The following is a 13,572-nucleotide window of genomic DNA, read 5'->3' on the forward strand; positions in this document are numbered from 1 at the left end:
GGGACAGGAGCGGGGCCAGGGACAGGAGCGGGGCCAGGGACAGGAGCGGGGTCAGCAGGCGGAGGGGGCGCCTCGGGAGCTGCTGCAGCGCGGTCAGGGGGCGCCTCGGGAGCTGCTGCAGCGCGGTCAGGGGGCGCCTCGGGAGCTGCTGCAGCGCGGTCAGGGGGCGCCTCGGGAGCTGGCTGCAGTGGGGGCGCCTGCCCGGGAGCTGCAGCAGGCGGCTGCAGTGGGGGCGCCTGCCCGGGAGCTGCAGCAGGCGGCTGCAGTGGGGGCGCCTGCCCGGGAGCTGCAGCAGGCGGCTGCAGTGGGGGCGCCTGCCCGGGAGCTGCAGCAGGCGGCTGCAGAGGGGGCGCCTCTGCAGGAACAGGAGCACGGTCAGGAACAGGAGCTGGCTGCAGTGGGGGCGCCTGCCCGGGAGCTGCAGCAGGTGGCTGCAGTGGGGGCGCCTGCCCGGGAGCTGCAGCAGGCGGCTGCAGTGGGGGCGCCTGCCCGGGAGCTGCAGCAGGCGGCTGCAGAGGGGGCGCCTGCCCGGGAGCTGCAGCAGGCGGCTGCAGAGGGGGCGCCTCTGCAGGAACAGGAGCACGGTCAGGAACAGGAGCTGGCTGCAGTGGGGGCGCCTGCCCGGGAGCTGCAGCAGGCGGCTGCAGTGGGGGCGCCTGCCCGGGAGCTGCAGCAGGCGGCTGCAGTGGGGGCGCCTGCCCGGGAGCTGCAGCAGGCGGCTGCAGTGGGGGCGCCTGCCCGGGAGCTGCAGCAGGCGGCTGCAGTGGGGGCGCCTGCCCGGGAGCTGCAGCAGGCGGCTGCAGTGGGGGCGCCTGCCCGGGAGCTGCAGCAGGCGGCTGCAGTGGGGGCGCCTGCCCGGGAGCTGCAGCAGGCGGCTGCAGTGGGGGCGCCTGCCCGGGAGCTGCAGCAGGCGGCTGCAGTGGGGGCGCCTGCCCTGGAGCTGCAGCAGGCGAAGGGGGCTGTGCAGGCAGCGAAGGCGGCTGCGCAGGCGGCTGCACGGGAGCGGGGTCCGCCGGCAATGGCGGCTGCTGCTCGGGCTGAGCAGGGGCTGCAGGCACAGGAGGCGGCTGCTCGGGCTGAGCAGGGGCTGCAGGCACAGGAGGCGGCTGCTCGGGCTGAGCAGGGGCTGCAGGCACAGGAGGCGGCTGCTCGGGCTGAGCAGGGGCTGCAGGCACAGGAGGCGGCTGCTCGGGCTGAGCAGGGGCTGCAGGCACAGGAGGCGGCTGCTCGGGCTGAGCAGGGGCTGCAGGCACAGGAGGCGGCTGCTCGGGCTGAGCAGGGGCTGCAGGCACAGGAGGCGGCTGCTCGGGCTGAGCAGGGGCTGCAGGCGGCGGGACCGGCAGGTCCCGTGCGGGCAAGACGGACGTGGTCCCTTTAAGTGCCCGGGGCACACGCGGGATAGCGTCCCGCACCGCGCGGGCCCCCTTGTTGGCCAGCCGCTCCGGCCGGAAGTAGTACCGCTCGAGGGGCGGTAGCAGCTCAGCGGCGGCTGGGTGCTCTCCCCGGACTGGGGAAGCTGCCAGCGCAGGCAGCTTAGCTGCGGTGATGACGTCGAGGTCAGCCGGGGAGTCCTCCAATTCCCCGGTTAGGAGAGAAGCGGGGATGAGCGCGCACGCTCCCAAAACGATTGCAGGGGCGATCGCGTGCTTCTTCTTCTTCTTCTTCCTCTTTGTCACGGTGTCCGCGGGAGGCTGCTCCACGTCCGACAGGACGGACGGCTGGGGAACAACCTCCGGGACGCACCGTGCGTCCAGCCCCAACCCCCGCGCTGTTAGGCGCTGAACCAGCTGGTTGAGGTTGGAGCGCACCACTCCTAGACGATGCCCGCCCTCCGATGGGGACATCGCCAGCAGGAGATCGCAGCTGTCGGTGGCCAATTGCAGCGCGACGGGGTCCTCCTGGACGTCGGGCTGGTTCAGCCAGTAATGTACCTCTTGCAGCAGACCGAGACGTTGGCTCTCGGTCTGCTGCTGTGCCTTGTTGAGTGGGTCTGTCATTCTGTCACGCTCGATCGCGGGCAGAGCGGCGATCGTGCGGGCGAACAGGCAGAAACGGGCAGAAAGCCGTAATCAGGGCAAACAAGGGGTTTATTACCAATAACGGGGCAGGGAACAGAAGACGCCAACTAACATCAATGACAGACACTGGATTAGTACACAACAGGAACTTAAATACAAGAAACAAGGCAGCAGGAAACAAGACACGACTGGGCACGATCAGGAAATCACACGTGGGTAATTAGGGGGCGTGGCACACACGAGGAGCGGACGGAGCGGGCGTCACAGTTTCATCTAAAACTGATAAACATGCAATAATACACATCAAAGCAGTATGCTGTCTTTTAATGACATACTGTTTATTTTATAGAATATTTGCAGTCTAAAAATAGACTGAATAGAAATATAGCATCATATTCATCCTCAGACTGACCTGAACAAATCTAACCTTATCATCATTAAATATGTGTTAATGATGACTTTACTAAATCTATTCAAGAAATAAATCAAGCGAAAACACGCAGGTTGTTGCTGTATTTAGCAGCTGGCAGATGATGGATGTGACTATGGTTTTCCTGGAGTCGTGCTAGAGATTCGTCAGCAGTCACAAAGGACATCACTGGGCACCTTCAGAAGATCCTAAAAAAGAGAAAGTGCGCTTTTGCTAATGATTGATTACTGTCATCCCACTTGTGTCCCATTGGCTGCAGAAATTTTAGCAGCCTGTGAGCTTCAGTGGGCCAAAAATCGTTTCATTATCATTTGGCCTGCAGCCTGGCCATGGCGGGGCTCTTTGGCAAAGCCAGATTCTTAAGCAGCTGCCAAATGAAAGGATGCCCAGCCACATCCTCTGCTCTCTGCCTCCAAGCTGCGGCTTATAAGGTTTCTTGCTTTTTAATTGTTTAGTGGTCTTACCAAGCTAAGCACAGCCATTGCAGCCAAAACGGTCGTTAGAAAGGGACACAGTACAAGCAGCTTCTAACTTGCCAACCCATCTACGTTTGAAATATTTTGATTCCGTTTGAAACAGCCACTGTCTCTCCCTTACACGACATTTTTTTATATTTGTTTAAAAAAAGTTTGCTGCAGAACTTGTTAGTACACAAACCTGTGTCGAGTTAGCTAATAGAGATCTTCCAGTGTTCTTCTGCTCTCTGCCATTCCCACTGTTGCATGTAACTTTGTTCTTTATTTTTGAATGACACTGCATGGCAATTAAATGAAGATGAACTGAAGGTGTGAACTAAAAAGATACTCCCTCTATGTTTCCTTATTGTTAGAAGAGTCGTGGTTTTCACACTCCCGTTGAGTTAAGGTTAAGAGGCAATATATTACAGTCCATTTAAAGGGTGAACATTAACCAGGCTACCCATGTTAAATTCCTGCTGTGTAAAGATCTGTGTGAGGTCTTAAACTGATCCTAGTTTATAGTTTCAAAATGCAATGTTGACTTCTGTATTTAGGATGGTTTTTAATACAAAATCCAATAATGTAACCCACCAATCACCAAGTGGAGCCAAACCGATTAAATGGTTTGTTAGGCCTGTATCAAAAAACGAAAAAGCCACACTAACACAAATGCACATGCACTCTCTCAGATATCTTCCAGTCAATCATGAAACTGAAATTTGATATATCTTGTTTATACTGGTAGCGGTAAAAGTATGAATGATTTGGGAGTAATTTGGTTTGCCAAGCTTTGGCTTTTTCCAGCCCTAGGTAGGTGTCTCTATTTGACGGATAGAATGTTCAGCTGTACCATTGTGACATTCTACAAAAATAAATAAATGCATGTTTTAAATGTTTATCGAAATGTCGTAACGAATCATGAACCGTTGATGAAACAGCCAGCTATTTTATTCATTTTGATTTGGTACACATTAGTAATGTGTGTCAGTTTCTCCACCACTGTATAATACAAAACATGATACTCTGTATCTCAAGGATTCCCAAAGTGAGTGTCACGCTCGTGGGTTGCGGGTGAGGCGCACGGACGGGGCGACGGGCAGAGAGGCAGTCGAGCAGGCAAGAGCAGGGTGAACGGGGATTTATTAGTCAGACGAGGACTGGGAAACATCTCACGAATACGTACACTAGGTAACATCAATGACAGACAATGGGTTCAGGCACGCCTGAGACTTAAATACATCAGACAAAGCAAAAGATAACAAGACACGGCTGGGCACGATCAGGGAATCACACGTGGGTAATTAGGGGGCGTGGCACACACGAGGAGCGGACGGGCCGGGCATCACAGTGAGGTTATAAATATATTTTAGTTTGATCATAGAAAAAATTATTTATGTTTAAATGTGACTACCTTGTAATGGGTATAAACTACGAGGTCGGTATAAGTGGCTTAGCCAGATTACTTGGCGTTTAACGGTGAATTTTAAGTACATTACGTCCCTCGGAGTAAGAACTTCTGACTGAAGGACAACTTATATTTACTAATGAACGTACTGCCAAAAAGCTTATTCTAATGCAAATATGAGTTAAATACAAAGGTAATAACTTGCGCATGTTCTACTTTGTGACCCTCATGAAAACATTACACTGCTGAGTTTGATTTATTATTTGCACATCAGATGTTGGATCATTAATTCAAACTTCAATGACAAGTGGGTGTTGTCATTATACTGTAAATATATGGGTATTGATTCTTATAAAGCATATTTCTACTTAGAGTTGGGTCTTAAATTTGGCTTGAGGCGGTATTAAAAAGTTCTTAAAAAGTCTTAAATTTCACATCAGGATTTCTGCAGACACCCTGTATAATTGATTTATAATTACATTCAAAAACAAAATCTACTGTCACACAACAGGTTTGTATAACTCAGATATTATAGTGCATTATGTACTATATTTAAACAGTCAGTGTTTTCAAAAAATCACCAATCTAGAATGACACAAAGTACACTATTTGCACACCACCTCTTAGTCATTGAATTCTGGTGTTTCATTCAGACTCATCTGGGTTTGGCGGACGCCAGGAGAATGGTACCTGTCTGCCTGCATTGTGCCAGTTGTAAAGTTTGGTGGAGCAGAGATAATGGTATGGGGCTGTTCTTCACAGGTTGTACTCGGCCCCTTAGTCCCAGTGAAGGGGACTCTTAATGCTTCAGCATACCAAGACATTTCGGACAATTCTATGCTTCCAACTTTGTGGCAGCAGTTTAGGGAAGGAAGGTCCTTTTCTATTCCAGTATGACTGTGCCCCAGTGCACAAAGCAAGGTCCATAAAGACATGGTGAGTTCCCATGTCCCTGATCTTAACTCCATCAAATACCTTTGGGATGAACTAGAACAGACATTGTTAGCCAAAGCTTCATGCCCAAAATCAGTGCTTGACTTCACAAATGTTCTTCTCGATGAATGGACAAAAATTCCCACAGTCACATTCTAAAATCTTGGGGAAAGCCTCCCCAGAAGAGTGACAGTTGTCCTGATACGTTTGTCTAAATAGTGTATGTGCAAAGTCTTAAATTACGATCTGACTTAGAGAAGGAGAGATGATCCAGGGAGCAGTTCTCAGACAGCAGGGAAACTTTATTACAAATGGGCTATTGCAAGAAACAAAAGGACCACATGGGGTCAGAACAAAAGTATGTAGGATGAATAAACACCTGAGAGTGTAACTGTGGCTTTCAATAAGTAACAAAATGGAATATGTGACACGTCATCATTAACTTGATGTGTGTTTGGGTAGATGATGTCATATAATAGCCAATGGTTATTTATTTTGAGAATTTGAAAAATACAATAATTGTTCTGTTTCATTAATAAATAATGAAGGTACTGATGAATAATGCATTTTAGGATTCACACTTCATTAGAAGGATTGCTAAACATGTAACGCAGTGTAACGTGTTCGCAGTCAGGGAAAGGCTCTTCAGTAGTGTGACAACAGTCAAAAAAGTGAAAAAAACTGAAATGTGCAAATTAATTGAATTGTTGTAATGGGGGGTCTTGCCTTGAAAGTGATAAAATGTCTTCCATGAATCGAGGCATTTTCATTTGGTATCTATTGTAACAATGTTTATCAATTTGTAAGTGTTCCCTTTGAATTGCATTGTGTGAATTGCAGAGCTTTAATGCATTTCCCATCTGGTGGTGGCTGAAATGGAGTTTTATTTATTTCCTCTTAAGTGAATTGATAGCTTGATTTATTTATTATAGCTGTTACTGCCATAGTGTTTCCACTTCACTTGTTATCCTTTATTTGTAATTGTGTTGAAACAGTAGAATGGCTAATCAAAGGTAGTTCGCATTCTGGGTTCGACCTGCGTTATCTCCTCTTCTTCCCAACATATTCTTCAGTTCCCGCTCAACCTGACCGTAACTACATGAAGGCAAAATGCGTGGAGAGATGCACAGAGGAATTGACCGCTAGCTGTTCTCCTTACACCACCCAATAAAATCCTCCACTTGACTTCTGTACTCCTCTTCATTCCCTTCAGTGATATGTCCCATAATCACAGAATCATTAGAAGAACTTCTGAAGAAAGCGTGAACCAGAGCAGCATCTGAAGTCTGGAATGTAGAATGTAAGCAGGACTGGTAACAGTGCTATCCCTTGGGCTCTTACATGTTGCTCAGCACCTCATCAGATATTGAAATTACTGATGGAACTGAACTGTGGCCTGTACGTAGCAGGCAACCATGCTGTCTACTTGCAATGCCTTGAGCTAACAAACAAACTAATAAATACATGCACACTATAGAAAACTGTTATTTTCTTCTGGCTGTTTAGTTACTGAACGCAGGCAGAAAATAGTTGATTCCTTGCTATTCAGTTTTAATTAATAATAGAACTGAAAAAAAATATACTGAACAGCATGAAGAATAATAAATAAAGACAATTAACAACTGTTAAAAAACAACTATACCATAATATCACTGTCAATTATGGCGGATCCCTAACCCACATCATTAATTGTACATGGCATGCTGTTATTCTCTTGACCTCCTGATTTGGCACATTGACTTCGGCTTAATAAAATGATTTATTTAATGATTGTAGCCTCTGTCTTTATTTCCATATCGTTTTATCATGCCTTCAGACTTTATAATGATTCATGTGGCATGCACAATGAATTTTTGTTCGAGGCATGTTCTAATAAGACAAGTCCAAAAACGTCTATGGATTTGTTGTTACTAATTTTACTTGATAAACCCTCACCACATGTATTTCTGCTCTTACAAGCATATGACTCACAATGTTCCCTATCACAGTTACAAATGTGTAGAGGGAAAAGCTGGGAGGGGGTGTTTACATTCCAAGTAAGAAAAATGAGGTTATTTACAGATCTGGCAAATCTCTCCTTTAGAGAGTGCTCTCTGCTGAAGGATGCATGCGGTCATGTCTCCCTGATATACTATCCATCACGCTAATGCTATGCTGAGCTTCCACGTTACTTGGACCAAACAGGACAGAATGAATGCTTGGAAAGCACATAGTTACCACTATTGATTTGCACATAAATATGAAAATGATGATCAGGTGCAAAAAATATATATATTATTTATATTTATGTTTTTTTTCTCCTTTTTTCTGTCCAACTCTTGAGGTGAAGCCATAACAATGATTATGCAGTGATTTATTTTGGTAGTAAACACCCTTTTTCATTGTGTCACATTATGCTTACAATTTTTAATGTTATTTGTATTATTTACATCCTCTAATTCATTTATAAAGTCTTTCCTTGATATTCTAAAGTAATTTTGTGTTCCACGTTATAATTCAATATATGGGGGAAACATATGGATTTACAATATTTGTTATGTGGGGTGTGTCTTTATTTTTCCCCACAGTTGTTAAATGGATTCTGCCACAGTGATTATATATTTGTGTACTATTGAATAACATGTATACACAATACCACTAAAACAATAAACCACAGTGTATGGGAGACAGAAGCAATAACAGAGTAAATAAACAGATTCATGTTATTAATCACTATGCACCTGTCTATGATCTCACTAATCTTTTCAGCTTTATTTAATTAAATTTTATTTTTTATTTGCTGGGATTCTCTACTACCACACAACCTTACTCAATCTCCTCATTATATTAAAAATGGAGAAACACCTTTATCATTTAGATATCCTTGTGCTGGAAAACTGCAAGAAGACTTCATTCAATAATGGAAATTTACTTTCATTGACTTAGAATGTCAAGCTCTGTCACAGTGAAACAGTGGTTAAAGATGTGGATTCAAGGATGTTCTTATATTCTGTAAAAATCTGTCTGCTTCCCCCAAGCAGGTCCATAGCACTAGCTGGAAGCATTGAACACAGATGTCCACAGAGCATCTTTAGCATTACTAGCTGTTATCTACCTACCTGCAGAAATTGCACGTTGTTAGCAGTATGACAATCAAAAGGAGACAAAAAAATTACTTTACAATAGTTCAATATCCAAAGACATTTTTATAAACATAAACTATGCCATAGTGATCCCTACTGTATTTTTAATAGGGTTATTCCAACCAGTCTTTTTTGCTTATATTCTTTTTGATCAGAAATTTATTTGCATTGCATTATACTGTAGCTAAAAAAGAAGACAGTTACACCCACTCTCACAACAACACCTCCCCCACAGACACCACAGCAACACCCCCCCCCCCAATCAAAACAATTTAAACAATACGTCTGTGGACACCACTTAGGCGTCTCAATGTTACTTTCATTTTTAGCTAATAATTTTGATCCTTTGTAGTAAAGCAAAATCAAAGCAAATTATTATAGTGTCAAAAGACACCATTTGTCTCCTCATTTGTATTTATTCAGACATCCAGGAAATTGATAGGGAATGAAAAACAATGCAGGAGAATCAGAATTTCCAAGTTTGTTTTTGGGAAATAACGAGGCAAATGAACAAATACCTTGTTGCAGTATAATCATGGGGAGTCCTCCCTTAATTCTTCAGATTGAACGTGGCACCTATACTAGTGACTATGAAGACTGCACATACCTGAAATTCAGGTCTATTTCCAGACTTGGGATGAAATGTTGTCTTTGAACGCACCGCTTCTATCATTGATCAGAATAATTGCATTTCGGATTATAAAACAAAAAAAAAGGCAAAATATGAAAATGAAATTCTAAAACTCAGCGTTTAGGATACTTAGTATTTTTATTTGGCATTGGTATATAATTACTGTCTTAGATTGACTTTCTTTGTAATCCGCACGATTACGTACTGTTTAGTGATCAGCGTGTTTCACTCGGAGGATTATTACTGTCGCACAGTGTGCTTACGCTGCGTTATGTGTAACAGGTTTGATTTGATGGCGCAAGAAGAAAGTCAGAGAAAGGCGAAAAATGTCTAAAGTTTGCGTCCATTTCAAACAAAAGAAAAGCAAAAAGTACTGTTACCAAAACCTGTTAATGTCTTTTCTTTAAAATTTAAAAGTCTATTTCTGTCTGTTTTTTCGCGATAAGTTAGTAAATGACTAAGTTAGGGTGTTTTGGGGTTTGGTCACACATCATAATCACTAGGGCTGCAACGATTCATCGAGTAAAACGAATAACTCGATTACAAAAAATCCTCGATGCAAACTCTTTGCTGCGATGCTTCGTGTAATCCGCACGACTATGTACTGCTTAGTGATCAGCGTGTTTCACTCGGAGGATTATTACTGTCGCACAGTGTGCTTACGCTTCGTTATGTGTAGCAGGTTTGATTTGATGACGCAATGGAGGTAGACGGAAAATAGAGTCAGAGAAAAAGATGTAAAATGTCTAAAGTTTGGAACCATTTCAAACAAAAGAAAAGTGAAAATACTGTACGGTGTGTCCAGTGTAAATTCGAATTAGCTTACCACAATAGCACAACGTCAATGATTCAACGTCTCAACAGAAAGTACCTAGTCTATGCATCCAGTCCACAGAGCAGAACCAGTACAAGGTAAGCGCGAGCGTTTCACTCACATTCGCTGCTAATATAGGCCTGCGATAGAAGGCTGGCGCATATATATATATGAAAGGTGAAGAAAAGCGATGTTTTCAGCTGCTCCCATCCACCGCCGTTTGTCTTCCATAGAAGCAAACAGTAAAGCTATAAAACTTAAAACAGAAGCTATGTGTATGCAGATAAACTGTTAGCTTAGTTTCACACAATATTTAAATTTGGCAACTTGCAGCAGGCTTACAGCAGCCGTCACACTTTGTCGCAATGATAACTGCAGCATGCAGGGGTGAGTCTAAATGGGAGCATAGGGTGTACTCAACTAGATCTATTGCAAGGCTTTAATAATATTATTTTGCAGATTTAGATTAATATGAATATTACATAATAATAATATAAATAATATATTATAAATATAGCATATAAATGACAAAGCCCCCCTCCCCCAACAACCTTGGGTTAGTGAAACTCTGAGACACTGAATTATCCAACCGCCACATGCTCCTTTAAAGGCTTAAACACACTCATTCTCTAACACACTTACACACACACACTCACTCACCTTCACTTACACACACGAACATGCACACAGCATTCCTACCTCATCCAGGAGATACAATCCTGTCAAAACTTTTTTTATGCCTCCTATAAATGTACAAGAGCACAGAGAGTAAAGGCCATTTTAATTTATGCCTTAGTTTAAGATATATGTATACCTTTTTTCAATAATTTTATTTGACATTTTATTTATTTTTGAATTTAAGAAAGTGTTTTCTTTTAAAAAGCAAAATAAATATATACATAAATGCACTAAAACAGTTTAGTTCTTTTGTCAGTTGTTGTATGGTTCAATCATTAAAAATGTTCCTAAAATGGAAACCCATAAGTTATTCAGTTTAAGAATAGTTAAGATTGTTCTTTAATAAGACAAAAGTATTTGTCTGATTACTCGACTAATTGATGGAATAATCGATAGAATACTCGATTACTAAAATAATCGATAGCTGCAGCCCTAAAACGCACTGCAGAGAAAGGATGCATAAACTGAATACTAACAGAGAAGGGGCTGGATTCAAACTCACAGTGTCTAGACAAGGAGGCACTCAATTGTGCTACAATAGCCTGCTATGCAACCTTTAATCAGAATACCTTATTGGAAACATATTTCTCCTTTAAATACATATGAAGGGGTGAAATCCTCAATTTCATTTGATTTCCTCTGCAAAACTATTAAGAATATTTTATCAAAACTATCATAATGTGCAACTTTAACATCTGTGCTTTAGTAGGACAAGTTAAAAAGTGCTTATAGGCAGCTCTACAAAACACACAGAAGTATCTGAAAAAGTAGCATTGTTTCTGGAAGCTGTATTCTATTTTAAGCCGTGTCCCAATTTTTTTTTAGCAAAACTGTGCTCATACAAACATCAGCACAACACACTCATCACAGAGGAGACGTTTTAGCACAAGCGGCAATACAATGGGCCAAAATCCTGATCAGCAAATGTAAATAAAGGCAGTTTTAGATGCAGATATGTTGGTGTGTCTGTGTTGAAAATATGTAATAATGTGATTATACTATGCATACATTTCTGTACATTTCCTGTCATAAGCAATAGGGTCAGAAGGACCAATAAACAGTGATGGATGGATGTATGGATGGATGGATGGATAATTGCCATCTTATACTATTAGTTGGAGCTAAGCTGCTTTTCTATCCTCAAGGTAAAATAACATATAAATTCACCATACTGGCTATTGTGCTCTTAACACTGGAAGCCGCCTACTTCAATTTGAACATAATGGGATTTTGAGAATAGTTACCCTTAAGTAAAGAAAACGCATTATAAGGAAACAGCAGTACAGAGCAAAGTATGTTTTTTTTTTTTTTTTTTTTTTTAAAGTTCCACTATGTTGTTATTACTCTTTTGTACTTTTACCTCATTTTTATAATATGTTCTGAAGCTAAATTAAAGCAGCATATTAACATTTTGTTTTCCATTCATCATCTAGCCGCTTATCTTTGTCAGGGTCACGGGCAGCATAGCCGGCGTCTACCGGGTGAGGCACCATTGGCAGGAACATAGAAAATTATACGCTGCAGGCAACTTCGAGACACCAGTTAGCCTTACTGCGCTTCTTTGGACTATGGGAGGAAATCCACGTGAAATGGGGAGAAAGTGCAAACTTCACACATACTGAGGACAGGAAGAACTCGAACCCCATCCCCCAAATGGAGGCATGAAGTAACTGTGGTGATAACTGAGTCTCCCAGTATGTCGTACCTCTGTAATTCTGCAGTATGGTGAAATATATCATTCCACTGCTTAAAGAAATAATTTATCTGACTGATGTATCTCTAAGGCGAGGAGCTGGATTCCTGATATCATGATAAGGCCAAGAGCTACAGATTTCATCTGGAGTCAGTCAATGTGAGAACATAGAAGCTTTCAGCTAAACGTCAGAGAAACAGAATAATCGCTTTGTCCCTATAAAAGTACATTGCATCTTTAATATCTGTTAAGTAAAATTATGTTCCCACATGTTCAATTTTGTATGTGTCCTGCGATGGACTAACATCTTATTCTGGACGTCTCTGCCTCTTGCCCAAGGTTGGGATAGGTTCCAGGGCAGAGAGCTCTACTGTCAGAAGCTTTCCTGATTGGTAGTTACGTGTATGTGGGTGTGACCCTGAATGTCATCCAAACTGGAAATTAAAAGAATTACTACTAATACAGTTGGTACTGGGATATAACTTGTTCTAGTTCCCAGCCGGAACATTATGTCACCTTCTTTAATATCCCTTATCACATTCAACAATTAAAGTCTATTGTTGCTTTTGTTTAGTTCTGCAGTTTCTCTAAATACAGTTAAAATACACAGCCTAAGTTTTTTTTGTTCCTGTATGCATGAGTGGCCAGCGTGTGGTAAACATGCTGCAGTGTTTCTGATCAGAACACAGTGTATTAAGCAACTTGGACAGATGTTCACTTAACAAGTAAGAATTAATGTATCTTATGTATATTTCTCTGCCACAAAACAGATGCTAACAAGTCTGCTGTGTGGTCCATTACCATGGACATGCTATACTGCCAATTAAAATCAAAATGCTCCCCACCAGAAATGAGGATGTAATATTAAACAGTCACTGAGCATGCGAGATTTTGGGATCTACAATATACCTCTTACTGAATTCTCTTTTGTTCCTCACACTAGGATCAGCACTGGAGAATCAAATAATTAACACAGGAAGCCATACTTGATAAATCGCTTCCCAAATAAGCAGTGAACAACAATCGTCACAGACTCCACTTTTAATTAATGTCTTGTTCATTGGTCCAATTGAAATTCTGAGCTTCTGTGGTATATGAAACTCCAGCCTGGAAGAGATAAAGTACAACTTCATTTTAAGTTCTTTCGAGAGTTTTAGGATTTGGGGATTGGGATGACTGGGTCACTTTACAGATTTGAAAGGATGTTGTCTAGAGACTTTGTAGCCATACTGGGAGAATTTAATGTATAGTTTCCTTGACTAGTATGTCGCTTTGGACAACAGCATCAGCTGCATAAATAAATATAAATCGCAACAAAAACCCCAGTGATTCTGTCACATTTAATGTAGCCACCATAAATAAAGATTTATTTACTTATTTAAATTCTACC

This window comes from Brienomyrus brachyistius, chromosome 13 (genome assembly GCF_023856365.1).
Source record: "Brienomyrus brachyistius isolate T26 chromosome 13, BBRACH_0.4, whole genome shotgun sequence".
Classification (NCBI taxonomy): Eukaryota; Metazoa; Chordata; class Actinopteri; order Osteoglossiformes; family Mormyridae; genus Brienomyrus; species Brienomyrus brachyistius.